Below are 12,524 nucleotides of genomic sequence, written 5' to 3'. Positions count from 1 at the left end.
CATCAGATCCTATTACAGATGGTTGTGAGCCACCATGTCATTGCTGGGAATTGAACTCCGGACCTCTGGAAGAGCAGTCAGTGTTCTTAACCGCTGAGCCATCTCTCCAGCACAACAAATTAGTTCTTGAATGCCTGTGGCCCTCCTGTTCAGTCCTAGCATGTTTACAGTGAGGAGCTACACAGCAATGAAAACGAAGTAATACTTGTAGTTAACCTTTGACACGTGTGGGTTTTTTTTTTAAATATATATACATTTCCCTTTATGTTAGGGTTTGCAGAAAAAATCAAACTAATACAGCCCCAAAGCTGCTGCCTGCCAAGACAACTAGAAGCTGGCTTGATGAGTTTGTTTGCAGACGTCATCTATGGGGACTGAACAGACCGACCTAGAGTGAGAATCTATAACAACTCCATCACGGCAAAGAAATGGTGAAGAAGCCCTCAGAACTGCAGGAGGAATTTGTTGAGACTGTGAGCATATTCCTCTTCTCTAAACCTCTCCTGGAATGTCCTAGAAGGCCCAGGATGTCCCCCCAAAGCTGTGGTTCTTACTATGATTAAACATCAGGAACCTCCACCAAACATGATGGAGGAAAGCGTGAATATTGTCACTATACCTGAAGTTCAGCTTTAGTCCCAGTTAACAAATATTGGCAATAAATCAAAACAGGAAAAACGCTAAGCATGCACGTCGCTTACTTTTTTATATGACAGTTTATAGACAGTTGAAATTCTGCTCATATTTCTCACTACTTTGAATAATAGTTGATTTTATAAATTAATCCTATAATTAGACATCTCATCCTTTACTGCATCTCAACTGGGTGGTTGTCTGGGTGGGTATTTGTAAGACATCTTCCCATATAGGCTAGACCACCCTTAAAACTCAAAATCCTCCTGTGTCAGCTCCCTGAGTGCTGAGATTACAGGCCTGTGCCACCAAACCTAGCTACTATATTCCAGTTTTATTCAAATGCAAGGTGGTAACTATTTCAGCATAATCTGCTTTCATCATTATTCAGAGGTCTTTGTGTGCATATGCAGGTGTGCCTTCAAAAACATCCTGTGATGGGCTAAGGATGTGGTAGGTCCTTGCCTAGTATGCATACAGCCCTGGGTTCTATTTTCATTAGCACACACACTCACAAAGTCTGTTAGTTGGATGTAGTACTACCGCCACCTAAAGTCCTAACTACTTGGGTGCCTAAAATGAAAACCCTCAAGCCCAGAACTGCAAGGCCATTGTGGACAGTATAGCTAGGCCCTTTTCAAAAAGAAAACAAAAGGTGAAGCCAGATGTAGTACTATAATGCCAGATTTCCAAAGGATTTCTCAAATGATTTTTGTTGTAGTTGTTTTTGCTTTATTTTGTTGAGAAAGGGTCTCATGTAGCCGAGGCTGGCCTCAAACTCCCTGTATACCCAAGAATGACATTGAAATACGGATCCTCTCTCCCATCCCTACCTCCCAAGTACTGACATTAAAGGCATGTTTCATGATGCCTAATTTTACCAGACCAAACTTTTTTTAGGTTGATGGTCTTCATGCTTAGCTAACCTGTACAAGTCCTTGAATTCTATGCCCAGTACTACCAATATAAGCGGGTGGGGGGGGGAGACTTGTTTTCTAAAGAAGTATCCAAGTCTTCCTTGACTGCAATTCTGAGTTTCTAGAGCCCAACAGGCAGGAGCTGACATGCACTCCCTAAGCTACAGGGTACTATCTTCTGTGGCCTAATCCAACGTCTTTACAAACCCTCATGTTCCTGTGCACCTGCACTTTGGTCTGACCACTCCTCTCTCTGCGATTCCAGGAATGTCTGCACCCCACTCTGTCTAGAGGTGTTCACACTACAAAGGTTTAATCTGAGATGATGATTTTCATTCAAATCAGTGTAACCACAGGAATGTCCACAGCCCGGGCTATCTGACCTCAGGAATGCATGTCTGGAGGGCCCACAGGAAGGGCATTCGATCACAGATGCTTCTACACCCACACCCATTGCCACAGCAACTCCCGCAGTGCCCAGGAAAGAGCTCCACAGTGTCCCTGTTCCGGGCTCTGACTCTGAGGAGGTGCGTGGGTGGGGCAAGTGATCCAGGCAAAGGGGAAAGCCTGTGCTTGCCCTATTCCTTGAGCAGCAAGCAGAGATGAGGGATGGAGCTGGAACAGTCAACCTGAGGACCAGTAGTGGGACATGAGATCAGAGAGGGCCTAGAGGAGCAATAAATGCCTGAATGGAACCCAGTAGCACAAAAAATAGCTCAAGAATTGAGAGTCTGAAGAGATGGTTCCGCTTTAAGAGCATCTGTTGTTCTTGCAGAAGACCTGCGTTCAATTTCCAATACTCTCAAGGTGTCTGAAAAATGCCCATAACTCCAGCTCCAGGTCTGATGCTTTCTTCTGATCTCCTTGGACACCAGATATTACATGTAGTATATAAAGCAGACAGAAAGAAAACACATATGAGTGAAATGAATCTTTAAAGAATGGGTAGATTGGATTACTTAGAATTAAAGGGCTTCTGTGCTCCACGGAGTTAACAGACATTCTGTATAGAGTGGGAGACAATTTTTGCCAGCTGTATACTTCAGATAGAGTTACTATCTGGTTGGTGGCAGGGCTCACAGTTAAGCCTAGCTCTTGGGAGCCTGCAGATCTCTGTGTTTTAGAAGCCAGCCTGGTCTACAGAGCAAGTTTCAGGACAGCCAAGGCTACACAGAGAAATCCTGTCTCAATAAAATAAAATAAAAGCAAGCAAATTAAAAGATTATTGGCCATTTGTATTTCCCTTTTTTGGTTTCTTGAGACAAAATCTCTGTGCAGACCTGGCTGTCCTGGAACTCACTCTGTAGATCAGTCTGGCCTTGAACTCACAACTGCCTGTCTCTACTTCCCGAGTGCTGGGATCAATAGGCATGCGCCACCACACCCAGCTGCCAGTGAATGCTTTTGAAGTATTCAACATCCTTAGCCATCAGAGAAATATACTATAAAACGCCTTTGAAGGCTGACAAGATAGCTTGTTAGGCAAAAGCTCTGGCTGCCAGTACTTCACAACCTGAAGGGAGTGCCCAGGGCCCATAGCAGAGTCCCAGCTCCTGCAAGCTGTCTTCTGACCTACAGTTACATGCTGTGACAGAAGCACACTCACACACATACAAAACTTAAATGTAAACTTTGAAGGGCTAGAAATGTAGCTCGTCAAAAAAAAAAAAAGGTGGGGGGGCATGGTGGCACATGCCTTTAGTCCCAGCACTGGGGAGGCAGAGGCAGTCGGATTTCTGAGTTCGAGGCCAGCCTGGTCTACTAAGTTCCAGGACAACCAGGGCTACACCGAGAAACCCTGTCTCGAAAAACAAAACAACAACAACAAAGAAATGTAGTTCGTTTGGGTAGGTGTCTCTAGCATGCACAAAGCCCTGGGTTCAGCTGCAGCTCTGCAGAATGGCAGCACGGCACGTGGCTGTAATCCCAGCACTCAGGAGGTAGAGGCAGGACAAGAAGTTCACGGTCATCTTTGGCTACAGCAGGAGTTAGAGGCCAGCCCAGGCGACATGGGACCTCTTGTGTTTTTTTTTTGTCGTTGTTGTTTTTTTTAATCAGAAATCAAAATAGATCCCATCTGCTACCCAGCCAAAATCTCACCATCATGAAATCATGCTAATGAGGATTGTAGAAACAAGAATCTGGACTCTTGATTGGAGTGTCAACTAGTGCAGCTGCTCTGGGAATCGGTATAGAGGCTTCTCAAGGACCTAGGAACTGAACTACTGTACGATCTAGCTATACCACTCCTGAGCATAACCAGAGGACTTCCTACTACAGGGGTACTTGTATACCCATAGCCTTTTTTTAAAGCCCTGTTGGGCACATTGCTACAGGCTTTATTCAGATTTTTTTTTGTTTCTTTTCCACAAATACCTCTTTAGAATAGCATATTGCATTCAGTTGCTGATTTTTGTTTATTTCTTTTTTTTTTAAGATTTATGTCTGTAGAATTCTGCGTTCACATGTGCCTGCAGGTCAGAAGAGGGCATGAGATCCCATTACAGGTGGTTGTGAGCCACCATGTAGTTGCTGGGAATTGAACTCAGGATCTCTAGAATATCTCTACAGTCCCTTGTTTTGTTTTTGTTTTTTGTTTTGTTTGTTGGTGGTGGTGGTTTTAATTTTGAATTTTTGGTGGTTTTGTTTTTGAAACAGGGCTTCTCTGTGTAGTCCTGGCTGTCCTGGAATTCAATCTATAGACCAGGCTGGCCTTGAACTCACAGAGCTCCACCTGCATGTCCCCAAGTGCACCACCACCACCCAGTCCTCCATATTCAGGCTGCTCTGCATTCACAATAGCAAGGAAATGGTGGTATATTTACACAATAGATTTTTATTCAGCTGTAAAGAGAGATGGATTTTTTAAGATTTATTTATTTTATGTATATGAGTACACTGTAGCTGTACAGATGGTTGTAAGCCATCATATGGTTGCCGGGAATTGAACTCAGGACCTCTGCTCCCTTCAGCCCAAAGATTTATTTATTATATGTAAGTACACTGTAACTGTCTTCAGACACACCAGAAGAGGGCGTCAGATCTCAGTACAGGTGGTTGTGAGTCAGCATGTGGTTGCTGGGATTTGAACCCAGGACCTTCGGAAGAGCAGTCAGTGCTCTTAACCACTGAGCCATCTCTCCAGCCCCCCAGAGATAAAATTTGCAAGAAATATGGTGGCACTGGAAAACACTAAGGAAAGTGAGTCTCAGACAAATATGCCTCCTTTGCACTCCTGTGTGGATCCTAGCTTGCATGAAGTGTGTGTCTCTAAGCCAGAGTAAATGTGGGCAAAGGCTGTGGAAGTGGAAAGGTGTCCAAGAGAAGGGGAAAGCTTTAAAAGGCAGAGCGTAGGGAAAGTAACAACACAGGAGATGGGAAGAGAGGACGGGGAGGGAGTGCTTGGGGTGAAAGGGCACAGTGAGGGGGTGGGGCAGCAATATGCAGACGGGGATGGAAATTAGCCAAAACTAACCTTGAATGAAAATACCACATTTTAGAAGGAGGTAGGGGTAGCTGCAGTCCCTTGTAAGCCACAGAAAGGACTGACACATAGCCACTGGGGCAGGGCTTCGTGCGCACAGGGCAGGCATAAATCATTCAGTTGTAACTGACTCCTCTGGCTGTGTGGTGCTGCTGATTACCCAACTTGGTTTTTATTGTGAAAACCCAGAACTGATCTGATTGTGGTAGCACACACCTGTAGTTCTAGCCAGTCAGGAAGCAAAAACAGAAAGATACCATCAGCATGTGTTACACAGTGAGATCCTATCTGGGAAAAAATATATATCAGCAAGAAAACATACATGGACACAAAACCAAACACCAAGAGGTCTGGGGATATTGCTCAGTTGGTAGGGCGTTGTCTAACATGCATGAAGCTTAGATTCAGTCTCTAGCATGGCATAAACTTAGTACAGTGGCACATTACCTCTGTAACCTTCACACTTGGGGGTGGATGCAAGATCAAAAGTCTATGGCCAGGCCGGGTGTGGTGGCACATGCCTTTAATCCCAGCACTTGGGAGGCAGAGGCAGGTGGATTTCTGAGTACGAGGCCAGCCTGGTCTACCAAGTGAGTACCAGGACAGCCAGGGCTATACAGAGAAACCCTGTCTCAAAAAAAAAAAAAAAACACAAAAAGTCTATGGCCAGCCTGGACTACATGTGACACTGTCTTTAATATATAGAACATTCGAGATTCTTGAAGCCATAACATTTTTATTTACACAGAATAAAGACTTCTTGGATGCTGCAGAGGTGGTTTAGTAATTAAAAGCACATGCTGCTGCTGCTCCAGAGGACCTGAGTTCAATTCCCAGCACTTACATTGAGCTTCTTGAAACTTTCTGGAAGTCCAGCTCCAGGAGATCCAACCCTCTCCACCTTTTTAAAATATTTTTTAAAATGTGTTTTTATCCAGCACTTGGGAGGCAGAGGCAGGCGGATTTCTGGGTTCGAGGCCAGCCTGGTCTACAGAGTGAGTTCCAGGACAGCCAGGGCTATACAGAGAAACCCTGTCTGGAAAAAAACAAAAAAAAATGTGTTTTTATGATCCTGTGTGCGTGAGGGTATGCACATCACATAAATCCAAGAAGAGAGTACCTGATCTCCTGGAACTAGAGTTACCGGTGGTCTTGAGCTGCCTTATAGGGTACTGGGACCCAAACCTAGGTCCTCTGCAAGAGCAGTAAGTACTCGTAACTGCTGACACAGCTGCCTTAACCTCCACCACACACACACACTCTCTTCCAGCTTCCAAGAACACTGCTCATACCTGACATAGAATCACACACATAAATAAAAAGAAAGTAAATCTTTCCAGGTGTAATAACATAATCCAGCCCTTGGGAGGCAGAGATAAGTGGATCCCTGTAACATAAAGGTTATCAAGACCTGGCTACATAATAATATCTAAGCTTTTTTTTCCCCCTCTCTTCATTGGTTTTTCAAGACAGGGTTTCACTCTTTAGTCCTAGTTATCCTGGAACTTGGTATGTAGATCAGACCTATCTGGAGTTCACCTGCTGCTGCCTCCCAAGTGCTGGGATTAAAAGTTTGGGACACCGCTGCCCAGCATATAATAAATCTTTTAAAAATGCCTGCCTAGTGGTGGTGGTGGCTCATGCCTTTAATCCCAGCATTTGGGAGGCAGAGGCAGGCAGATCACTGTGAGTTTGAAACCAGCCTGGTCTACAGAGTGTGTTCTAGGACAGCCAGGCTACACAGAGAGACCCTGTCTCAAAAAATAGAACAACAAGTTGGGTAGTGGTGGCGCACGCCTTTAATCCCAGCACTTGGGAGGCAGAGGCAGGCAGATTTCTGAGTCTACAAACTGAGTTCCAGGACAGCCAGAGCTACACAGAGAAACCCTGTCTCGAAAAACCAATAATAATAATAATAAAATAGTAAAAAATAAAACAACAATAAAATGGAAAAGGAAAAACTTTCTTAGTGCTATTCCGATCTGTGGATATAGCAGTATGTCATTAGGAGTCATTTTATTGTTCTGTTCATCTAACAAAATAATCGTAGTAGATTTTTCCCTGGGACCCATGACCTATCTAGTCACAGGCTCTTGATCACTTTAGTAATCATGAGTCCCATCTCCTGGATGGACTAGGCCTTAAGTGCAACACACACACACACACACACACACACACACAGTGGTTCATTGTGCCTAGCTCACAGGCTTTGGAAGCAGATGATACCGATTAGTTTGCCCCACGTGTAGCACCTTCTAGCACTGTGAGCTCTAGCCAGGAGGGGCGATGCTTCCAACTTCATTTCTCCCAGTTCTATCCTGTAAGCATGCGGTACCTTCAGCAGTAGGGCCTTACTATCAACTAGTGGAGGGTAACCAATAACATTGACAATAACCTACAGTGTTTGAAGGGTCTGGGAGACCTCTTTGGCCAGTGACTTATGATGTAACCCATTCCCGGCCCTGGAGATTTTACTTGGTTGTATAAGATGTCTAGTTGTGATATTGTCTTCCTATTATATGGTGACTACATTTAGAGTCCTTTGGTAAATGCATATATTTTGGGATGCTTCTACAGTAGTAGGTTTTCATATGGCTTTTCAGAAGGCCTAAGTCTTTTTTTGTTGTTGTTTTTGTTTTTGTTTTTGTTTTTTTGGTTTTTCCAAGACAGGGTTTCTCTGTATAGTCCTGGCTGTCCTGGAACTCATTTTGTAGACCAGGCTGGCCTCGAACTCAGAAATCCGCCTGCCTCTGCCTCCCGAGTGCTGGGATTAAAGGCGTGTGCCACCACGCCCGGCTTTGGTTTTTTTTTTTTTTTAAAGATTTATTTATTTATTATATGTAAGTACACTGTAGGTGACTTCAGACACTCCAGAAGAGGGCATCAGATCTTGTTACGGATGGTTATGAGCCACCATGTGGTTGCTGGGATTTGAACTCGGGACCTTTGGAAGAGCAGTCAGTGTTCTTACCCGCTGAGCCATCTCACCAGCCCCCAGAGCAGTAAGTACTTATAACTGCTGACACATCTGCTTTAACCTCCACCACACATCCTGGTTCTAGGATAACCAGGACTAAAGAGTGAAACCCTGTCTTGAAAAACTAATGGAAAGGGGGGGGAAGCTTAGATATTATTATGTAGCCAGTTATTGATAACCTTTATGTTACAGGGATCCACTTATCTCTGCCTCCCAAGGGCTGGATTATGTTACCACACCTAGAAAAATTCACTTTCTTTTTATTTATGTGTGTGATTCTATGTCAGGTATGAGCAGTGTCCTTGGAAGCTGGAAGAGAGTGTGTGTAGCCCAGGCTGGCCTCAACTCAGAAATCCACCTGCCTCTGCCTCCCAAGTGCTGAGATTAAAGGTGTGCGCCACCACCGCCCAGCCTAAAGACCTTTAGTCTTAGTTATCCCTTCCTTTCTATGGTCCCTCCTCTACCCTGCCCTCCTTATTTAATCTTTCTGTTGTAATTTCCCCTGTATCCCTTTATCCGATTCTATTCTATATCCCATATCCTTAGAAGGTTCCCTCCTCCCAGCTGGTCTGTTGCCAGCTACCTAATGTCTGTGGGAATTCTAAGTGAAACACACATATGTAAAGCATAAGCACTAATATCCACACAGAAGAGAACTCGCAATATCTGTCTTTTGGGGTCTGGGTTACCTCACTCAAGAAGCAAGCTTCTAGTTCCATCCATTCAGTCCTCAGAGTAGGTTCTCGAAGTAAACAGTGATGAAGACAGACCCACGACTGGAGAATGTGTGGAGAGGAAGAGACTTAATGGGATGTCTTGTTCTCAAACCCCTACCCTCAAAGCTCAGGGATCTATGCAGATGGAGAGGAAATGTTGTAAGTCAGAAGTGGAAGACAATGTTAAGGAAACCACGTTTTCCAGAAGGAACTGGACAGTTGCACGTATAAACGCACAGAGGCTGTGACAGCATGCACCAACCTAGACAACCTCAAGCTAGGCAACCCCCCACCCCCCGCCAGAGAGGCAGGAGCGTGGCCACAAAGTCCTGCCCACAACTGATAACTGAGGAAAAGGAAAATCCATTTTCTTTAATGGAGTGATACTGTGTATATTAACCACACTCCAGAGCAGGCCTCGTTGGCCACCACAATCAGATCTTGCTTCTGTCTCTCAAGTGATGAAATTAAAGGCTTCTGCCACCACACTTAGCTTGTTTTTTTTTGTTTTGTTTTGTTTTGTTTTTAAGAGAGAAAGAATATGAAGTTGGATAAGGATAGGTGGGAGGAGGGAATTGGGGTCTCTGTGAGGCCAGCCTGGTCTACATAGCAACTTCCAGAACAGCCAGGACTACATAGAAAGAGACACTATCTAAAACAAACAAACAAACAAAAATTATAGTGGCTGGTCTATGTAGCATGAACCTATAATTCTACCACTTGGGAAGCATGGTATTTTCTGGGACCATGGAAGCTTTCAGGTTAGATCCAGCCCAAATCATTCAAGGTTTGTGTTTTAAACGTATGGTGTCTTCAGCGATATGGGGCTTTACCTTCCATCTCTGAGAGGCAACCAGCAAAAGTCTATATTGTTTTGGGAGTTGTTGGGCCACCCTGACCAACCACATGAAAGGTGGTGTCTCATGCCCGGTACTGGGGCTTTTAGTAATCACAGAAACCATGAAAGCATAGAGAGACAGAGGGTAGTAGGAGCTTGAGAGGGAAATAGCAGAATACAGATGATATAAAGTGAGAAATAGAAAAAAAAATGAGAAAGGAAGTAAATACAAGAGGAGGAGGGACCAGAGACAAATAACACCAAGGTTATTGGAAAATGAATGAAGGAATCATATTGTTTTATTTACCAAAAAGTATACACAACACATATAAGCATGTGCATGCACATATGTATCTTATGCCATGTGATATATGCTCCCCAGCATATATGACAGTGCTCCCCACAAGACTCTAGTACAGTGTTAATGCTGTGCATGTAGATGTGACACTGTATTATATAAGGAAAATGACAATGGAGAAAGGTCTGCCCAAAATCAGTGCAGACACAATTGTTATTCTGAATATTTTAGTCTGAGATTGGTTGACTTCATATGTATGCAACCCATTAGAATACTGACTGCGTTTGGAAAGCTGACCTTTAAGGAGATGGCTAAATGAAGTCACAACTATAAGGTACTAATCTTTTAGGACAGGTAGCCTCATAAGAACACAGACCATAGCCAGGCGTGGTGGCGCACGCCTTTAATCCCAGCACTTGGGAGGCAGAGGCAGGTGGATTTCTGAGTTCGAGGCCAGCCTGGTCTACAGAGTGAGTTCCAGGACAGCCAGGGCTATACAGAGAAACCCTGTCTCAAAAAGCTAAAAAAAAAAGAAAGAAAAAAAAAAAAAGAACACAGACCACACCCTTTGTGTACATCCACGGCAAAAACCAAGTGAGAACTAAGCAAGAAGCTGGCTATATACAACCTTCAGGGAGAGACCCCTTACCAGAAAGCAACCCTGCTGTTGTTCTTGTCTGACTTTAGCCTTCCAGAGCTGAGAAGAAAGCAGGACATCCTGAGTCAGTCAGTGTTCTGTTGCTGTGAAAAGGCACCGTGACCATGGCAACTCTTTTTTTCCTAAGATTTATGCATTTTATGAATGTGAGTACACTGTCGCTGTCTTCAGATGCACCAGAAGAAGGCATCGTGATCCCGACCCTGGCAACTCTTTTTTTTTTTTTTTGTATAGAATGGAGTTTATTCAGGGCATGGGGAGGGGAGTTAAGAGGGCAGTAGAGGCAGAAAAAGGCAGAGAGAGGGGGAAGAGAGGAGGAAAGGAGTTGAGACTGGCCATGAGCACATGGAGAGAATGGAAGAATGGGGGAAGAGGGGAAAGGGTTAGGGGACAGAGCTGGAGCAAGAAAAGTCAGCAAGAACCCGTGACAACTCTTAAAGAAGAAAATTGGGCCTGGCTTACCATTTCCAAGGTTGAGTCCGTTATCATCATGGCGGGAAGCATGACAGGAGCATAGTAGCTAGCACATAGGCAGATATGGTGCTGGAGAAATAGCTGAGAACTCTAGATCTGGACCCACAGGCAGCAGCCAGAAAATGACGCTGGCCCTGGCTTAGGTTTTTGAAACGTCAAGACCAGCCCCAGTGGCACACTTCCTCCAACAAGGCCACACCCACTCCAACAAGGCCGCACCTCCTGAACCCTCCCAAGTACAGCCAGAATCACTTGGCTGAAGCTGCCAAGGTCTGCCACCTGCTGGGACTGGAACCTGGCTCCCTCCTTCAAATCAGTTTTCACCAGCTTTCCATTTCCGATGCTTTCCTTTGCTGTTTAAGCTTTGCTTTAATTTCTTTCTACAAGTTGGCTGAGCTGGACAGGGTCTAGCTTTGAGGCTACCCTTCCCTTTACTCCACTTAGGATTAGTCTTTCCTTAGTCCAAAACTCTTCCGTTTACCCTGAGGCAGATTGTATTTGGACAAAAGCAACCACATTCTTCCCCCAAATGTCACAAGAATGGCCTCTAGGTCCCTTACTAATACTCTCCTCTGAAGCTTCTTTAGCCAGAACCCCACAGTTCAAATCACATCCAGGTCTTTCCCAATAGTGCCACTCCCTGGTGACTAAACATTCAAATACATGAGCGGTACAGAGTCATTCTTAGTCAAACCACCATGTGTATTGAGCCTCATAGCCAATAGCACTTTATTATAATGGCTGGAACCACTAATACGTTGCCTCCCACTTTCCAGGCTAATTTCAGGAGACTGGTTTTTGACTGTGTGTGAGAGAAGAAAGCACTCACTTGAAGGAAGGGAAATTTGACTTATCCTCGGGATAGGTTGCAACCAGGTACGGAGCTGAGAGGAAACTGTAGCAGCTCAGGAAAATTTGAGGATGAAATCTGCAGCACTCCAGGGGGCTCTAGAAGCTGTGCCCATGAGCCATCCTTGGCCACACTGCTGGTTAGGAAAATGGATAGATTGGAGAGCTTTTACAACTGCTCAAAATCACCTTCTAGTGTTCCACCAAACTTGGTCCATACCTAATTATTCTCCTGCTGAATGTCTGTATAGTTATAGGCACTTGTGGTTTGAATAGGAATGGCCCCCATAGATGTGTGTGTGTGTGTGTGTGTGTGTGTGTGTGTGTGTGTGTGTGTGTGCACATGCATGCGCGTGTGCATGCATGCATGTATTTATGCTTGGCCCAGGGAGTGGCACTATTAAGAGGTTTGGCCTTGTTAGAGAAAGTGTGTCACTGTAGGGGTGGGCTTTGAGGTCTCCTATGCTCAGGTTATGCCCAGTGTGGCACACAGTCTCCTTCTGCTGCCTATGGAGCAAGATCTAGGACTCTTGGCTTCTTCTCCCGCACCATGTCTGCCTGCATATGCCATGCTTCCTGCCATGATGATAATGGACTAAACCTCTGAAACTGTAAGTAAGCCTCAATGAAAGGTTTTGCTTTATAAATGTCGCCATGGTTGTGGTGTCTCTTCACAAAAA

General features: G+C 44.7%; 1 protein-coding gene across 2 annotated transcripts in view; it reads left to right on the top strand.

Annotated features, from left to right (window-relative positions):
- Ftsj1 (FtsJ RNA 2'-O-methyltransferase 1) overlaps window positions 1–684 on the top strand; it is a 13,001-nt gene extending 12,317 nt beyond the window's left edge. The window contains exon 13 of one of the 2 annotated variants that reach the window (XM_021187912.2): window positions 272–684. The gene's annotated coding sequence lies outside the window, so the exon portion shown is untranslated. The remainder of the gene's footprint in view (window positions 1–271) is intronic. The other variant, XM_021187909.2, reaches the window with a different exon arrangement.
- The last annotated feature ends 11,840 nt before the right edge of the window (window positions 685–12,524 follow it).

This window comes from Mus pahari, chromosome X (genome assembly GCF_900095145.1).
Source record: "Mus pahari chromosome X, PAHARI_EIJ_v1.1, whole genome shotgun sequence".
In the NCBI taxonomy this organism is placed as follows: Eukaryota; Metazoa; Chordata; class Mammalia; order Rodentia; family Muridae; genus Mus; species Mus pahari.
Note: the sequence above shows the minus strand (reverse complement) of the source record. Positions and strands in the feature narration are given on the sequence as shown.